Below are 20,371 nucleotides of genomic sequence, written 5' to 3' on the forward strand. Positions count from 1 at the left end.
CTGTGTGGACTACTTCTTTTCTGTCTCTAGTCACCCTCATTTATGTTTGGCTCAGACCTTGTTTTACACTATACTTAGACGCTATCCATCTACAGCCAGAAAAGTAACTAAATTGCAGGCCTTTGTTCAGGGTCTATACATTTTATAATATGATTATCTGATAATGCAATATGAATAGAAATCATTGCATACTTAAATAAGTCAATAACAAATAAAGTATAGATAACTTTTTAAAGGTGTCAGTGTTTACGGGCTTAGTATTTAAAACACATTAGAAATTAAAAATCTCACAATGTAGTTGTCACATTAGCATTCAAGCAAAGCTACTACAGCTGTGGTAAAGTATTAAATCTATATTCCTTCATTTAAAGGAACCTAATCAATGCTCGCGCACACACACACACACACACACACACACATATATATATATATATATATATATATATATATATTAATTTGTATATATGGCAGCATAGTGTTAATAAAGCATTTAAGTGTCTTTATTTTTAATTGTGTACTAATGATCATATAATAAAGTTTTAAGATTCCTTTTTGATTTCACTGCAAAAGACAAACAAGAAAGGCATTTTGCAAAATAAGCCACATCAGAAGATATCAGTATACGTCAAAATCACAAACTAGCAAGATAGAAGACAAACACTGACATCATCAGTGTATACAAAATTTCTAAGCAGAGAGGCAGGAGATGTATACCAGTAAACATCATTGTGTGCAGAATCCCCTAATCTAATAGGAGACATGCACTGACACTAGGGTATGTGGAATCCCTAACTAGCAAGGCAGAAAACATGCACTGACATCACAGTATGTGGAATCCCTAACCATAGAGGCAGGAAATGTGACATCAGTATATTTCATTACATGCTACTCAAGCTCCTCCTTCTCCTACTGCTCTATGCCAGCAAGTGTATCCGTGTAACACTTATCCTCCTCCAGAGGTTGTACAAGATACAGTATGACCCCTGAACCTCCCCCAGGACAGAAGAGCAGGCTCACAGCAGCAGCCTTCCTGTGTAACACTTGTCCTCCTCCCAACATCTTACAACATGCAATATGACCCCATAACCTTCCCCAGGGCAAAAGAGCAGGCTCACAGCAGCAGCCTATGACTCCACTGACCATCCTGTAAGCTAGAGTACAGTCTCAAACCTGGGTAATTAGCATTGCAGATGGATGCCTTGCTTCTGTGTGAACAGTCCAGTCCTAGAAAGTGGGTGAGTTTTAAGACAAGATTATTTAAACCATTATTGTGTATACCCTATACATCAGAATTACATTCCACATCTAGTGCTTTTCAGTAACAACAGAGACCATTTCATTGCACAAGCATAAAACTAGAATGAATAAAATATTAAAACAAAACTGAAGAAACAAGCAATAACATTGTATAACAGAATATATGACCAGGATGATTCACTAGCAGCTTGTACAGCCACTTATAGCTGTTTTCCACATTGATATTTATATGCAACCCACATAGTATGAAGATGGGAATCATAGTGGCAATGGACAGTGCAGGTTTGTCCATACATGGCCCCATTGCTGCACTGTCAGACAGGTACATTTAATGGGGCCACTAAAACCTCCTAAAAGTTCTTTGTAACCACATTGTGTTCTCAGATTGTGGCCATCTATGCAGTGTCTGTATGTGTTCTCAGTTATCTGCAAGTATTGTCCACAGATCCCTTCACATCATGGAGGAATGTCAAAGATCCCTTTGTGGTCCTTAAGCTTGGTTAGAGGTAAATGTACTATGTGGATTCAAGTGAAGTTGTGTTCTGTAATAAACTGACACCCTGTACACTTTGCTCTGCACATCATAACAACATTGTGTTTGCTATAGGTGGCAGATGTTACCTCAGTCATTTGCTCAGCTACTCTCCAGGTAAGACTAAGAGTGATTCATGAACCTTAATTATCACTGTTCGTACCAGCAGAATAGGCTGTATTTCCATATGCTTATTATCTGGGATCTGCAGAGGATCAAATGACAATTCCTGGCACCAGGGATAAGATACTGGTCCTGCATAACTGGTGTTGTATGACTGTGGTGAGAGCTTTATGTACACAACACATTGCAATGGAGCTCAGATCTCTGTATTTATAAAAGTATTTTCTTTAGTTTTCTGATGGCTGGCTATGTAGGTAGGTTGATACTGTTGTCCCAAACACATCAGGCTACAATAGTGAGTTGGACTAGATGCTATCCTTTTAATATAGGTAGTCTGCACTTATATCACTCAAGATTTCTGAATTAGAAGTGAGCCCTTATCCCTTCCTTTTAGTTTTTCTGAATCATAGCCAGTATTAGCTGCCTACATTTGCATATGGGTTCTATCACTGTTTCTGCATTTTCTGTGTGTTTCTATCAAAAAAACAAAAAAATAATCCTTGTTTTCCCACCTTCCTCGACTAGTTTAGACCAGTTTACAGGCATTGCTGTATTCTGGGCTGTGGTGTAGTTCCTGTGTTGTCCATTACCTTACTTGGATAGAGGGAAGTTTCTTTGCTCACCAGTGGGAGTGGGGAGCCTTGAGCAGCCTACCTGTCCCTGTAGGAAGTGACCTCAGCACAAGAAGCTGTAGTAATTGGTTGTTTTGGACCATTTCTAGCTCTTTGTAGTTCACTGTTTAAAATCGCCTCTGGGCGTTTTTCTAGCTATACTGCTCAGACAATTTCCTCGTGGTCCTACAGAGTGGTCCTAGCTACAGGGAACTCAGAAAAGCGACTACTTTCTGGATTTAAGTATCTTTGCTTTTTTTCACTTGGAATAGCTTCTATAGCTTACCCTGAACTAGCTTGAACTGTTTTTTAACTGTTTGCTGCATTATTTTCAAATCTGCACTTAAAGTTACATTTTAGTCGAATTTGATCGAAAGTTTGTTTGTTTGTTTGTTTAATTTAACTTTTCAGGCTGCCAGTAAAGTGGGCTAGCCTGTGTAACTGAGTTATCACTGTTTCTGCATTTTCTGTGTGTTTCTATCAAAAAAACAAAAAAGCAAAAAAATAATCCTTGTTTTCACGCCTTCCTCGACTAGTTTAGACCAGTTTACAGGCATTGCTGTATTCTGGGTTGTGGTGTAGTTCCTGTGTTGTCCATTACCTTACTTGGATAGAAGGAAGTTTCTTTGCTCACCAGTGGGAGTGGGGAGCCTTGAGCAGCCTACCTGTCCCTGTAGGAAGTGACCTCAGCACAAGAAGCTGTAGTAATTGGTTGTTTTGGACCATTTCTAGCTCTTTTGTAGTTCACTGTTTAAAATCCACCTCTGGGCGTTTTTTTCTGGCTATACTGCTCAGACAAGCTCCTCATGGTCCTACAGAGTGGTCCTAGCTACAGGAAACTCAGAAAAGTGACCACTTTCTGGATTTAAGTATCTTTGCCTTTTTTTTCACTTGGAATAGCTTCTGTAGCTTACCTGAACTAGCTTGAACTATTTTTTTAACTGTTTGCTGCATTATTTTTAAATCTGCACTTAAAGTTATAACTTTAAAACTGATTTTTCTCTAGTTCAGTAGTAATCAGTACACAGTTTTTGCTCATGCTTTATAGTAGCCTTCCACTATATTTTATGGATCCATTACAATAGCAAGAAATTAGATTAACAGCAAACTTACAGCCTAAAACAAACCACCTGAACACATACCTGTAGAACATTCAGGGAAGATTACTAAAACATTTTTTTTTTTTTAGAAAACACCCATAAAACATGGCTCACACAATTGCAGACTTGCAGCATAGCCAAAACCATGTTAAAGCATTCTGGGAGCTGCTTCTTAAAGGAAAACTCCACCCTATAATTAAAAACAACACATTTTTTCACTATCTTTGTTTCCTCCCATATTCTAAGTGCTTTATTTGTGATTTTAGCCTGTTTTCCACAACATGGCTACCAATGGGGCTTGATGTATTAACATAATCTTGTACTCCCTCAACCCTTTCCCATATTACTTTGTATGACTCATGACAGACATAAGGAAGTAACTTTGAATTCCCATGGCATTGACATATAATAGGATTTGGGAGGGTCACTGTTATTTTCTTTACCATGTGTGACTGCTGTGTGGACTACTTCTTTTCTGTCTCTAGTCACCCACATTTATGTTTGGCTCAGACCTTGTTTTACACTATACTTAGACGCTATCCATCTACAGCCAGAAAAGTAACTAAATTGCAGGCCTTTGTTCAGGGTCTATACATTTTATAATATGATTATCTGATAATGCAATATGAATAGAAATCATTGCATACTTAAATAAGTCAATAACAAAGAAAGTATAGATAACTTTTTAAAGGTGTCAGTGTTTACGGGCTTAGTATTTAAAACACATTAGAAATTAAAAATCTCACAATGTAGTTGTCACATTAGCATTCAAGCAAAGCTACTACTGGCATTTGCAGCTGTGGTAAAGTATTAAATCTATATTCCTTCATCTAAAGGAACCTAATCAATGCTCGCGCGCACACACACACACACACACACACATATATATATATATATATATATATATATATATATATATTAATTTGTATATATGGCAGCATAGTGTTAATAAAGCATTTAAGTGTCTTTATTTTTAATTGTGTACTAATGATCATATAATATAGTTTTAAGATTCCTTTTTGATTTCACTGCAAAGGACAAACAAGAAAGGCATTTTGCAAAATAAACCACATCAGAAGATATCAGTATACGTCAAAATCACAAACTAGCAAGATAGAAAACAAACACTGACATCATCAGTGTATACAAAATTCCTAAGCAGAGAGGCAGGAGATGTATACCAGTAAACATCATTGTGTGCAGAATCCCCTAATCTAATAGGAGACATGCACTGACACTAGGGTATGTGGAATCCCTAACTAACAAGGCAGAAAACATGCACTGACATCACAGTATGTGGAATCCCTAACCATAGAGGCAGGAAATGTGACATCATTTATTTCATTACATGCTACTCAAGCTCCTCCTTCTCCTACTGCTCTATGCCAGCAAGTGTATCCGTGTAACACTTATCCTCCTCCAGAGGTTGTACAAGATACAGTATGACCCCTGAACCTCCCCCAGGACAGAAGAGCAGGCTCACAGCAGCAGCCTTCCTGTGTAACACTTGTCCTCCTCCCAACATCTTACAACATGCAATATGACCCCATAACCTTCCCCAGGGCAAAAGAGCAGGCTCACAGTAGCAGCCTATGACTCCACTGACCATCCTGTAAGCTAGAGTACAGTCTCAAACCTGGGTAATTAGCATTGCAGATGGATGCCTTGCTTCTGTGTGAACAGTCCAGTCCTAGAAAGTGGGTGAGTTTTAAGACAAGATTATTTAAACCATTATTGTGTATACCCTATACATCAGAATTACATTCCACATCTAGTGCTTTTCAGTAACAACAGAGACCATTTCATTGCACAAGCATAAAACTAGAATGAATAAAATATTAAAACAAAAATGAAGAAACAAGCAATAACATTGTATAACAGAATAGATGACCAGGATGATTCACTAGCAGCTTGTACAGCCACTTATAGTTGTTTTCCACATTGATATTTATATGCAACCCACATAGTATGAAGATGGGAATCTTAGTGGCAATGGACAGTGCAGGTTTGTCCATACATGGCCCCATTGCTGCACTGTCAGACAGGTACATTTAATGGGGGCACTAAAACCTCCTAAAAGTTCTTTGTAACCACATTGTGTTCTCAGATTGTGGCCATCTATGCAGTGTCTGTATGTGTTCTCAGTTATTTGCAAGGATTGTCCACAGATCTCTTCACATCATGGAGGAATGTTAAAGATCCATTTGTGGTCCTTAAGCTTGGTTAGAGGTAAATGTACTATGTGGATTCAAGTAAATTTGTGTTCTGTAATAAACTGACACCCTGTACACTTTGCTCTGCACATCATAACAACATTGTGTTTGCTATAGGTGGCAGATGTTACCTCAGTCATTTGCTCAGCTTCTCTCCAGGTAAGACTAAGAGTGATTCATGAACCTTAACTATCACTGTTCGTACCAGCAGAATAGGCTGTATTTCCATATGCTTATTATCTGGGATCTGCAGAGGATCGAATGACAGTTCCTGGCACCAGGGATAAGATACTGGTCCTGCATAACTGGTGTTATATGACTGTGGTGAGAGCTTTATGTACACAACACATTGCAATGGAGCTCAGATCTCTGTATTTATAAAAGTATTTTCTTTAGTTTTCTGATGGCTGGCTATGTAGGTAGGTTGATACTGTTGTCCCAAACAAATCAGGCTACAATAGTGAGTTGGACTAGATGCTATCCTTTTAATATAGGTAGTCTGCACTTAGATCACTGAAGATTTCTGAATTAGAAGTGAGTCCTTATCCCTTCCTTTTAGTTTTTCTGAATCATAGCCAGTATTAGCTGGCTACATTTGCATATGGGTTCTATCACTGTTTCTGCATTTTCTGTGTGTTTCTATCAAAAAAACAAAAAAAACAAAAAAATAATCCTTGTTTTCCCGCCTTCCTCGACTAGTTTAGACCAGTTTACAGGCATTGCTGTATTCTGGGCTGTGATGTAGTTCCTGTGTTGTCCATTACCTTACTTGGATAGAAGGAAGTTTCTTTGCTCACCAGTGGGAGTGGGGAGCCTTGAGCAGCCTACCTGTCCCTGTAGGAAGTGACCTCAGCACAAGAAGCTGTAGTAATTGGTTGTTTTGGACCATTTCTAGCTCTTTTGTAGTTCACTGTTTAAAATCCACCTCTGGGCATTTTTTTCTGGCTATACTGCTCAGACAAGCTCCTCATGGTCCTACAGAGTGGTTCTAGCTACAGGGAACTCAGAAAAGCGACTACTTTCTGGATTTAAGTATCTTTGCTTTTTTTCACTTGGAATAGCTTCTGTAGCTTACCCTGAACTAGCTTGAACTGTTTTTTAACTGTTTGCTGCATTATTTTAAAATCTGCACTTAAAGTTACATTTTAGTCGAATTTGATCAAAAGTTTGTTTGTTTGTTTGTTTAATTTAACTGTTGAGGCTGCCCAATAAAGTGTGGTAGCCTGTGTAACTGATTTATCACTGTTTCTGCATTTTCTGTGTGTTTCTATCAAAAAAACAAAAAAACAAAAAAAATAATCCTTGTTTTCCCGCCTTCCTCAACTAGTTTAGTCAACTAGTTTAGACCAGTTTACAGGCATTGCTGTATTCTGGGCTGTGGTGTAGTTCCTGTGTTGTCCATTACCTTACTTGGATAGAAGGAAGTTTCTTTGCTCACCAGTGGGAGTGGGGAGCCTTGAGCAGCCTACCTGTCCCTGTAGGAAGTGACCTCAGCACAAGAAGCTGTAGTAATTGGTTGTTTTGGACCATTTCTAGCTCTTTTGTAGTTCACTGTTTAAAATCCGCGTTTGCACGGCTTTGACCGGTTGTGCGCATAGCGCAGCGCCGGTTAAACAAGGTTAAACTTCTTCTAGCTCCGCCTGGTCAGCTCTTCAAATTTTCCCTTAAGGAAGCTCTACTCTTAGTATAATCAGACTACTCACTATATTATAAGCCTAGCACCAGTTCTCAATACTTCTCTACTAAGTAAGCACTCTCGTACTAAGTAAAGCACTACATCTACTTACCACCCCTGTGAATATCCACTTCCCTTAAAGGTACAGCACTCCCTTATACTGTTCTAGCATGTCGAGTGGTAGATTACTGGCGTCCTCTCCAGTTCAGCTGGTCAATCTGGGTATCTTGAGACAATGCTACAATTGTCTCATGTACACAGACAACCCTCTCCTCCTCCCAACAAACACAAATACATGTGAGAGATGCAACTATATAGCCAAACTGGAGGCTGAACTCTCTCAACTCAGGGCTGGCATGACCAGACAGGAGGAGATGGTAACCACACACACAACAATCCCAGTACCACATAGACCTACCACAACTGCAAACCAAACACATAAAAACACAAAGACATACTCGGAGGTTCTAATAAAAAACTTACCAAAACAACAGAGGCTCCCAAAGCAGACATCCAAAAATCCACCACCTCAAAACAAAACACATGCAACACATACTTCAATAAATCAGTGTGTCAACCAATCACAGCCCTTAAGGCCAAACACCATGCCTGATACACTAGTAATAGGTGACTCTATAGTCAGACACACTGATGTCCCGCTGACCAGGCTGAACAAGGAGAGGGTGACTGTGAGCTGTCTATCGGGAGCTAGGATCTGCCACATAACACACGCACTCAAGTCACTCCAAAGCAAGTACAAATATGACTCCGTCATTGTCCATGCTGGTGTGAATGACCTGAGACATACCTCCCTGGACTACATGAAAAGAGACATAGAGGAGCTCTCCGATTATGTAGCCCAGGCTGGTATGACCCTGACCCTGAGCAGCATCTTGCCCTCACCAAGAATGATACCACAATACAAAGACAAGATGATCAGCTTTAATAATTGGCTCAAGTACTGGTGTCATTCTAAGGGGATCCAATGTCTGTCTGCCTGGGATGACATGTTGGACAAGCCACGCTGCTGCAAGGGATGGCCTACACCTGTCACCACTGGGCTTCGGATATTGGCCAAGGCTCTTGCCACCCCATAGTGCCTTTTTAGGCAAGGCTCAAAGACAAACCCACCTCCTTAGAAAACAAAATGGAAAAAACTAAGGGTAATGCTGCTCAATGCCAGATGTCTAAATCTCAAGATGCAGGCACTTGATGCACTCCTCAGCATGGAGAACATCGGCGTCTGTGCAGTAACTGAAACCTGGTTCAAGGCTCCTGAGAGCACCCCAGTGCTACCAGGCTATACCTCGTATCATGCTTTTGGCCCCAAAACCCGGCCAAACCACAAAGGGAGGGAGTGTCCATATTCATCAAGGACACCCACACCTCCAGGTTAGTAGCAACACATGAAGCATCAGAGACCATACAGGTGCAACTAACCATAGGCAAAACTGCTATACAACTGGTAGCATGTTACAGACCACCCTCCCAATCTCAAGAACCCCACTCAGCCTTCCTGAAGACATAGGAGGATATGAATGTATCACAAAATACCATCATACTGGGAGACTTCAACTACCCAAACACAGATTGGGTACATTATTCTAGCCCTAATACCCTAGCCCAAAGGTTCCTGGAATTCATAAATTCAAATGCACTTGAACAACTAGTCACCTCTCCCACTAGGGGAGATAATATACTAGACCTGATCATCACAAACATGGGGACAAAATGCTCCACACCGAAGTATACCCTCACTAGTGAGATCTGACCACAAACTAATCACCCTGGATATACATATCCCACCTCCACCCCCAGCACAAAAGACCACAGTGAAAAACTTCTCAAAAGCAGACTTCACTCTTCTTAAGACTGAGATGGTATCCTTTAAGCCCACTGTGCCAGTGGATACCACATCCCACAATGCCGAATCCTTCACAAATGCTTTCTATGGACATCTCCAAGAATGCATGGATCATGCAATCCCAAATAAATCCAAGTCCCTCTCCACCAAAGGCAAGCGTCCTGTCTGGTGGACCTCAGCCATTAACAAATTGTATAACAAAGAAGGAAGCTACTGCACGTCAGAGCAAAATCCCATGAAGGGAAGACATCTCTGATCAACATTAGCAGAAAACTACATTCTCTCATAAAAACATCCAAGGCCAACTTTGAGAGAAAAATCGCTAAGGACACTAAAGATAACCACAAAGCCTTCTTCAGCTATGTTAGAAACCTGGGCGGAAACCCTCAGATATGCTCAGAGTCGGTTCACAACAACAAAAAATACACTGAACCCACAGATATTGCCAACATTCTGGCTGACAGGTTCAGTGCAAATTTCTCCCCTCCCTCACCCCCAAAAGAAGAAATACTTATCCCAGCTGAATATAATCTCCCTGTCATCTCAGATGTCCAAATGAGAACTGCCCTAAACAAAGCTAAAAACACAGCATCAATGGGACCTGACGGTATCCCGGGTTGCGTGTTACGTGAACTCCAAGAGGAGCTAAACCCACACATAAAAATGCTATTTAACCTTAGCCTTACTTCGGGATATGTACCTGAACACTGGCGTACAGCAACAGTGGTCCCACTCCACAAAAGGGGTGCCTCTACAGACCCTGGAAACTACCGCCCCATAAGCTTAACCAGCCTGGTCTGCAAAGCTATGGAAAGAATCATTATGGAACTCATAAACAGAGACATAGGGGACCTACAGACACTTGACCCCACCCAGTTTGACTTTGTAAAGGGCAGATCCTGCCTTTTGAACCTGGTTGACTTTTTCGAAACAGTCACTAAAGCCATTGATGAGGGGAAAGCAGTCCATACAGCCTACCTGGACTTGGCTAAGGCCTTCGACATAATACCCCACTCAGGCATCATAGATAAGCTCAACAGCTTAAACGTAAACCCTTATGTCACTAGATGGGTTGCAAACTGGCTAAAGGACAGAACCCATAAAGTTAAAATCGCTGGAGCAATGTCAGACTCAAAGCCAGTCACAAGTGGTGTCCCACAGGGATCTGTCCTGGGACCCCTCTTGTTCGGCATTTATTTCTCAGATGTTAAAGCAAACATGGGAGGGCTGTGGCTGACAAAGTTTGCAGATGACTGCAAACTAGGCGCCATAGTCGATACACCAGCGGACACATACATCCTACAAAAAGGCCTCACAGAAATGGACAACTGGTGCCGGAGTCACGGCCTTAAACTAAATGCCAAAAAATGTATAGTCATCCCCTTTGGGAAAAACAAAGTACCCACAAATTACCACATAGACAGCAACCCACTGAGTATGGAAAAAGTAATCAGAGACCTAGGGACCCAAATCGACAGCGACCTCTCATTTGACACCCACGTTGCCAAAGTGGTCAGAAAAACATTCTACCTTGCACACCTCATCATGAAGGGATTCATATCCAGATCCAAGGATGTCATTGTACCCCTATACTCCTCCCTCATCAGACCCATGATTGAGTACAATGCCCCATTTGGTATGTACCTCACCCGGCATTTGCAACAGCTGGAGAGACCACAAAAGTACCTCACCAAGAGGATCAAGGGTCTCCAACATATGTCTTATTCTGCCAGACTAAAGAAACTTCAGCTCTATTCAGTAGCATACCACCTGCTCAGAGGTGATCTCTGCCTGATGTACAAGGCCATGTCCAATCAGGATCTGATGGACATGCTCAACCTCAAAAAATCCAATTCCATCAGGACCACGAGAGCTAAAGACTTAAACCTTGGCACAAGTATGAATAGGACATGCTGGAGGGATAGATTCATAACCCAGAGGCTTCCCATGCTTTGGAACAAGATCCCAGTTCGTATTAGGCAGACCCTCACTGACTCTCTTCAAGAGAAATCTTGATGAGTGGATGGGAGATCGTAAATTTACCCCAGGGGTCACATCTGTGTCACTGCTAGACAGGGGCACAGTAAACTAATTCTATTATATAAGGGAACCTTCATTGTGTCACTATTAGACAGAGGCACAGTATTCTAAATTTATTCTATACATTTTTTGTACCATTTCATGGGGTGGCAAAAGCCACATCACTATGGCTAGGCTTACAAATGCCCCAGGGCAGATAGCCTAGTACTATACTATGAAACTATGAAACTATATGTGGCAACAGTGAGTACACACCAGTGCTTTAGACAATAAGATCCACAATTTGCATGCTTTTCTGAGTTACAGAGCACTGTGGTATATGTTCTACCAACCCTATGCACTGCAAACCACGTCTGTGAATACCACTTGACGTTTCTATGGATTATGTTTGGTTTACTCAGTCAATTGGTCTTCTCCTTTATGACCAAACCATGCTAAGCATGCACAAATTCATTGTAATCCACTATCCGCCCCTCTAGATGGATATGAAATATCATAGCTGGTCAAGACTATAAAAAGATAATAACTTCAACCTATAGTCCTTAGTTTGATTCCCCAAGTCTATACCTGTATATTAGAGGCCTGGATATACAACAAGGCTCCCTAATCACATGCCTAGGGTCTTATGCTAGCTGGGGAGAGGGGCACAGCTTTGCTGGCAACCCCATTTTTCAAGACAGCATTAAAATGTTTTACTGATAAACAATCACAATCTGTAAGCTCCAAAATTGTGTATCAGTAAACAAATTAAACAAATGGTGTCCCCAGTCCCTTCATCTCCATAAATTCCTCCCAGTAGTAGTAAATTTATTATCACAAACTTAGCTGCTGTATCTATTTCACCTGCATGAAATCAGTATTCGATCTTTTTTCTGTTTATTTGGATCATCAGTGTGAACAGCATAGTCTGGTATTTAGTTAGTTACTTAGTTAGTTAGTTAGTTAGTTAGTTAGTTAGTTAGTTAGTTAGTTAGTTCGTTCATTAGTTAGTTAGTTCATTTCCATAGTGTGCAAGTTTTGCAGAAGTATTTGGCCCTCACTCTGTTTTTTTTTCTTTTTTTTTTCACAATGAAAATTATTTTTTTTTCAATATTTCCACACCCCATACCTCTAAACTGAATGGAACAAACCCTTAATTCAGTTACCTTCATTCCAGTATGACCGTGGAGAGCCCAAAATCTTTAGTATGAGGCAGATTTCTGCATCAGAGCAAGTTATTTATGTATGTCTGTATGTACTTTAATCACTTAGTATGTAGTCCACCAGCATTTCTATTTACATATGCATGTAGGTCTCTTGCTTTACAATTACACTTCAGCTGATATTCTATGTTTGCAGTGGCTTCTAGACAACTTTCTCTTGTGCCTCTAGTGTCTGGATCAATAGCTGTCAATTTCTTTGTTCAGAAATTCTGGCCACAGCCAAAAATAATAGTGTGACAAAGACGTAAATCATGGATGATTTGTAAATATTGATCTAATTAATTTTGAAAGTTAACAGTGCAACTGTTTTGTGAAGTAACATTAATTTTCTCATAATTATGAAATTCTAATGTCTTGCAGAAAAGTTAGGGTACGATGAAGGGGGCAGCTTCCCCAGTGTAAAGCATTAGGGTGTACGACTTGCAGTTGCCGCTGAGGTGGTATTGCAGTATCAGCATTTTGAGTTGAACATTAACACTGCAGTATTGGTCAGGGAAGACAGGTTGCTTAATGTGCAGCACTCCAACTGTAGCAAACTGTTTGAGACGTTTGTAAATTTGTGACAAGTGGTTTGTGGTTTGCGTTACAATTTCAAGCAGATGGCCTGCATTTTGGGGGGAGCTTTTTGTTTGTTTTTTTTTTTTTTTGTTTTTTATTAGTTCATTAGCTTCGGCTTCTGTGTTACCAGATCAGAGAACACCACTGGGAACTAAATAAAGGAGCTACAGCACTGTTATTTATTGACTGACTGTAATCCTCAGTGATTTACCAGAAAATCAAAAAAAATCATGAGGGACATGGTAAAAATATGAGGCAAAATTAGGAATATTTTTCAAATTCAAGGATAGTTAAGAGTTACATGTGTATCACCGTTCCTGCTACAGTCATTCCGGGTCTATATTATAACATCAAAGTCTAAAAACATTGAATGTTATAATATCTAACCCATTCAATCGAAACACCAGAAAACCGAACAGGGAAAACATTTGCTGTTCCGACAAACATACACACAACTCAAGCACACCAAAATAAATAATCCACACACATACACTTCACAAAACCCTACACTAAACCAGACATACACCACTAGCTATCCACGTACCTTAACCCAACCCTAACCCTAAAGGTCCCTAATTATTGGACACTCACCTTACCCGCTCCCTAACCCTAACTCACCTAACCCACCCTAACCCTCACGTCCACACAATCGCACATTTACCTGACCCCCGCCCTAACCCTAACTCACCCAACCCACGCCCAATCACACACTCACCTTCATTCGCACACTTACCTTAACCTGGTCCGTAACCTTCGCTCCACAGTTGAGGAAATAGCGAAGCTGCAGAAATGGCCCACTGAACAGTTTCCCTAGGAAAGTATTCGGTGTTCTGCAGCTTCGCTATTTCAAGCGTTCACTCTATTGGGTTCGATATTATAACATTCAAAGTTTTTAGACTTCGATGTTATAATATAGACCTGTCATTCCACCCTGATGGTGGCTGTGTTCGTACAGCCCTTCAGATAATGAACTTTCCATTACTTTGAAAAATTACTCTTTATTTATTTATTTATTTATTTATTTATTTCAGTAACTTCAAACCATTGGAAGGAATTAAGCTGACAATCTAATTAGATGTTTTTAAACACATTCATTACTGTATTACTAGCACTAAGGAATGGATAGATAAAAATACAGGATTGTATTGCAGTCTGCACTGTTGTTCTAGGGCAATAGCAGAAGTAAGAATATGTGCATAAACAGATACCAAACTATTGTTGCAGAACAGTAAGCAATAGAAATTCAGAGAAAATAGTATTATAAGGAAGCAGGTGGTTATACGGTAGTCTAAAGTAGTGAACAATGAAAAGAAAATAAAAACACAACCTTCACTTTACAGCTAAAGGCTAACTAAAGTCTGGTAGGAAATGCATTGTTTCTAGTCTTATGCAAGATTACTACACTTGGAGGGCTAAGACACAGCTTTCATATGCAAGCCTCCATAACCATGCCACTATAAAGTGTTTGTTCTACAATAAATGCACAACGTTTGTAGATTTTGAAAAATTCAGCAAAATAAAACCAGCAAGAACAAAATAGTTGCAGACATTAGCTCATGTAAATCTGCATATGTAAACAATAACATATTACCAGATGTTAGGGCATGGCATGTACTGCTCAAGCATTACTGCACACCCAGGGTGTAGTGAGGCATGGGACTAATGCATGATGGCTTTATGTGGCAGGGTGTACAGCAATGACTGTTCAGTGCATAACATAACATGCAATATTGTATTTCTGAAACTGCATGACTTTGCGAGCCTCTGATAAACAGCAGCAATGCAGACTTTGTCCTGGTTATGAGAAAATGGATCAGATGTTTGTCTTTAGTCAGATACTGGAGGAATGTGGGGGGTTGCAAGTTCTGCCTACATGGGTTTTGTGGACTTTGATAAGGCATATGACTATTTATCTTACAATGTCTTGTGGGACGTGTTACAAAAGTAAGCAAGCCAAGACTGCTGCTGACTACCACTGCTTGGTCCAAGTATTTGAGACATGAGAGTTGTGTCCATATTTTCATTATTATTTCAAGGACATTCAAGGTGAGTGCAGGGTCCACCTAGAGTGTGATTTGTCTTCAGTCCTGTTTGTGATTTTCATGGAATAATATCTAAGCATACTTAAGGTGTAGAAAGTCTCTGGTTTGGGGACATGAGGGTTAAACATTTGTTGTTTGTAGGTGATGATGTCCTCTTAGTTAGTCTTGCATGGCTGAGATCACCAGCATATACTAGATATGAAAGAGGGATATACCACTCAGCTTACTTAAGAACATCAGAAAATCCTACAGGACAAGTTGGAGGCTATTCTACTTGATTTGTTACCACCACAGCCCCTCACCAGGACAACAGGTTTAGAAGATGGATGGATGGATGGATGGATGGATGGATGGATGGAAGGATGGATGACTTTTTATGACTTTTTCGTTGGTAGTCTTACTTCAGGTATACTGTAAGTGTGCACTGATGTATTTTACATGTCACAGACATACACAAACACACAAGCACGTATGAAATAATGCATGTATTGTTTGTGTCTTTCGGCTTTTTCCCAGTTAGGGGTCGCCACAATGGAACTCCGGTCCGCTAATGATTGGCAGTAGAATTTTACGTACTGGCTTGCCAGGCCTAACGCACAACCTTCAACGAAGGAACGCCCATTCACACATGTTGCCACACAGAAGACTTGCTGAGAATCAAACGGGCAACGTCTAACTGTGAGGCATGAAATAATACATGTATATAGTATGTTTTACACATGTATATCTACACTATACATTTAACATGATATGTGAACAATGCACTAACTGTGCTCACTATATATGCATTTATTTTTTTTTACTAAACAAGAAATCATTATTAAATTATCACTTATGTCATAGGCAATCATACAATTTTATAAATGAAAACAAGCCATACTGACATAATTTTAGTTGCAAACATTATACATCACTTATAATCTATCCAGTCACCGACAGTCAAACATTACATAGCTCATTCAAATCTTGTCGTTTTTAAACCTCATTCCTCGTCTGCATGTATTCCCACAATTTCTATTTTTTTCTATGCTCCAACCCTTTTCTAAAGATCCAGTTTCCAGTTATTTTATCGCTGTTACTATAGTCACTATTTCTAGTACAGTCAGTTTAGACTCTGGTTTTCATTTCTTAGTAATTGCTTTTTCAGCAGCCACTATAATTAGACTCAGAAAGGTATTACCATACTTTTAGTCATGTTTAGCATTACCGTGTCTATCCACAAGAGAACAAAGACCTCTTTTGCCAAGGAAAGTCCAGCAACAGCAATAAATAACAGCACTGCAAAATTTATTTCATAATGTAACTCCCACCCACCCAGTTCCCACTGCAGCCTTTAGGTCTCCTGGCATCCATGCTCATTCTCATCAACAAACGTGTCTTTCTGCTGTATCTGCTGTTCACTGTTCATGCTCTTCTGTGAATCAGTAGTAGGTGCTGCCTATCTGTGCTCCAATTCTGTATGTGCTGACTGTACTGTCACACATGACACAGGCACGCCAGTTATAAAGAAGGAATCTCCTTCATGTTGCAAACCAGTTATAAAGATGGATTCTCCTTGACGTTACAAGCCACTTATAAAGAAGGACTATCCTTCATGTTATAGATCAGTGGTTCTCAAACTTTGTGAGGCCAGGGCCCGGTAAATTCTTTTTTTATAACACGAGGGTCCGATCCCAACAAATTTACTCATAAATACCTTTCCAAAGCAGCAGAATGTCAAATTGTCAGCAAAACATTGATTAAATATGCATGCCAAATATTTCTGTATGCAAAGTATCTAATTTAATAAGGATAAACGTATGACTCTCTCAATTCTAAACAATAGTTCCAACAGTAACTAACATTTTGAATGTAAAAATGCAGTACTTTAACAGTTATTAATGAAGAGGTTGCTGCTAGCAAACAACTTTATTTGTAGGTGAAACAATGAAATATAAATTGCCTGTTACCCTTGAAGAATAAATTGCCTATGTTACATTAAAAAATGATAAGCTGTTAATATTGTAATAGGGAATGGATAGCAAACTGATAACAGGTTCATAGTTATTATATATCTCCTCCAAAGGAGGACATACATAGGACTGCAGCACCCAGCATCCACCATCCACCCCCTTTAAAGTACAACACACTACAATAGTAGCAATCCCTCTATATACTGTGGGAGTAGATCCCACAGCCTTCTGCATCAAAAGCAGCTATACTACCTGGTGTGCAACTATCGCACAGTAGTGACATCATTTGCTAAACAACTGTTGCACGTTGCAAACAGACTTGCCATAAGCAGCAGTAAACTTTTCCCCTGAAGCTCTCACTATTTGTAAAATGCATTTGACACTCCACTATAACTCTCAATTTTGGATAAAGCCAGAATTTACTAGTGGGGTGACAAAGGCCCAAAACCAGGGATGCATTTTAAACATTGCTTGTATAATCTTAGAAAGTTGCTAGAATAAAATGTTTGTGTTACCATGCGTTTTCTGAAAGACAGGAAGACTGAAACTGAAATGACTGTCATTATTTAATGAACTCAGTCCTCACTGATTTATCAGAAAAAAATTTAAGAGGAACAGACCAAAAGTATAAGCCCAAACCCCCCCCAAATGGGGCATTTTACACACACACACACACACACACACACACACACACACACACACACACACACACACACACACACACACACTTCCCTTGTGACTTGCAGAATTAGCAATGAACTGGATAAAACACTAACCAGACAAACACACTTGCAGATTCAGATAAATACACACACACCAAATCTTATGTGAATCAAGCAGAGGAACTTTAATTGAACACTTACTTAAATAGGTAGATTCAGGAATGAAATACACTTAATTAAATAGGCAGAGGCAGTGCAACAATAAACAGTTTTTCTTTCTGTGACCATTAAATTTCACACACGTGTGAAGGAAGGATGTTTGTATAATGCACAAACGTAACAAAATCCCTTCGGCAAAAGATGCCGCCCAGGGTGTACCCCCCTCCCACTATGCCACTGACACTTACACATGGCTCTCACTCTCTTCCAATCTCTCTCTCTCACACACACACACACACACACACACACACACACACACACACACACACAGTCTCCGGCTCTCTCACTCTCTGAAACTGTTGGCACTAAACACTGCATATTACCATTTATTTCATGTTCATGGTTATTCCAAAAACATTAGAGAAATACAAAGAAGGTGTCTGTCTATTTTTTTTTTGTGTGAGGTAAAGAGGCATGTGTACTATATATCAGTACCAAATAAAAAAATTAAAACCAGCTGCTGAGTTCGATCCAGACTTTAATAAAACAAATATAAAACATAAGCACTTTCGTCCCTGCTGAGAGACTTCATCAGATAAATCATATGACACAAGAACTGGGTTTAAATAATCTTCTTATTAATTTGATCTACATAATTAACTCCACAAAACACTGTTAACTCTTACATAGCTGGAAATGTCAAATGCATTTATAACATACATCCAGTGTGATTTAATATTTAAAACATTCATTGACAAATATAGTTGTTCACAAACTTATAAAATGTGTTAAAATTATTTTTTTCTACTTATCCAAAAGATTTTTTCCTTTTGAATTAACTAGATACAAGGTATGTAAGGGTTAACAGTGTTTTATGGTGTTAATTATGTAGATCAAATTAATAGGTAGAGTTTTTAAACCCAGTACTTGTGCCATATGATTTATCTGATGAAGTCTTTCTCCACAGACAAAAACGCTTATGTTTTATATTTGTTTTATTACAGTCTGGATCAACCTCAGCAGCTGGTTTTGATTTTTTTTATTTGGTACTTTTTGGTGATACGTTTTGGTGGTTCTAGTACTATATATATCAGTCACATGATCATTGATATGGTTTGTTAGTGCTGGCAGTGTATGATATTCTCAAGGGAATAGCAGCTTACTGTTGCTCATGCCATTTCTATTTTTAATGAATTAGCTTTTTAGACTTCTTTAGCAAAATGCTCTCAATGTTTTTGTCATTAAATTTGAAATAACGATTTTATATTAAAATCAAATCTATGTAATCACTAAAAATGTAAGAAATAAAGTGCAATGTACCTTAAAAACTTTGAACTAGATTATATGGTAATAAAGGAGATATAGCTAAATATAGGAATGTTGGTGTGGTTGACATAGACCTTGGTACAGTACACAGTCCAGGGTCCTATTTGACCATGATCTGGTTCTGATAGTAGATGGGCAGTCTCTCAGAACCTACCCTACTGACCTTAATCAAAGCCCCTGATTGACCATACACTGCATGGATGGCTCTCAAAAATGTGTATTTTTTATTCATGCAGTATATCATTCACTGAGTTAAAGTACATTTCTAATAAATGTTTCTGTCACTAAATATGTCACTTTTTTTTTTCTTACAACTTAGTGAAGCTAGTCATTGTGGCTTCTACTTCAGGTTTCTATCCCAACACAATGAACTCTACCTCTTTACTGTGCTTCAGAAGTGTGTTATTTAGCGGATTTTTTTTTTTCAAATAGACATCTCCAGTTTAACCCTTTAGTCTGTGTTTCAATTTGTTTTAGAAAGAAATTACCAGTGGTTCAAATAGCAAACGTATATATGTATGTCATCCTATGATCTATAGATACCATGTTTTTTGTGCTGCCGATCTCCTACAATACACCAGCTGGCACTGAATGTCTTGAAAATGGATATGTAGATGGTACTGAAAATGACTTCCTCGTGCATGTTCCTATTTTGCAGATTGGCTTCATGTACTTGTTGACAGCATATTTAGTAAAAATAAATCTTCAAAATCTGCCATTTATCAAAATATTCTTAAAAATGAAGACAGCTGATTAATGAAGAAATATACTCTCTGCACACATACCAAATTAGATTTACAATCTTGTTGATAATATTTGTTGCTAGTAGTACCACCAGCTGAATTCATTAAATGATACATGATCATTTTCTGTCTTTCTTTCTTGCTAATGATCCCACAAGACTGTTCCAACCACTAAGCTCCATCCTCCCCAGTAAATGTACTTGTTTCCCTCACACTCCAGACATCAGAAGATTCCTAGAAATAAAAGCAAGTACAAGCAATGAAGGCAGTCATCCTGCTGGGAAAGGTGATGTTTTCTGCTATCCTGCTCCC

General features: G+C 39.2%; 1 protein-coding gene across 1 annotated transcript in view; it reads right to left on the minus strand.

Annotated features, from left to right (window-relative positions):
* Positions 1 to 20,371, minus strand: part of SNTA1 (syntrophin alpha 1) — an 807,345-nt gene that overhangs the window by 767,575 nt on the left and 19,399 nt on the right. The gene's annotated exons all lie outside the window — the stretch shown is intronic.

The sequence above is a fragment of the Protopterus annectens genome, chromosome 12.part0 (genome assembly GCF_019279795.1).
Source record: "Protopterus annectens isolate FY-2018-M chromosome 12.part0, PAN1.0, whole genome shotgun sequence".
Classification (NCBI taxonomy): domain Eukaryota; kingdom Metazoa; phylum Chordata; order Ceratodontiformes; family Protopteridae; genus Protopterus; species Protopterus annectens.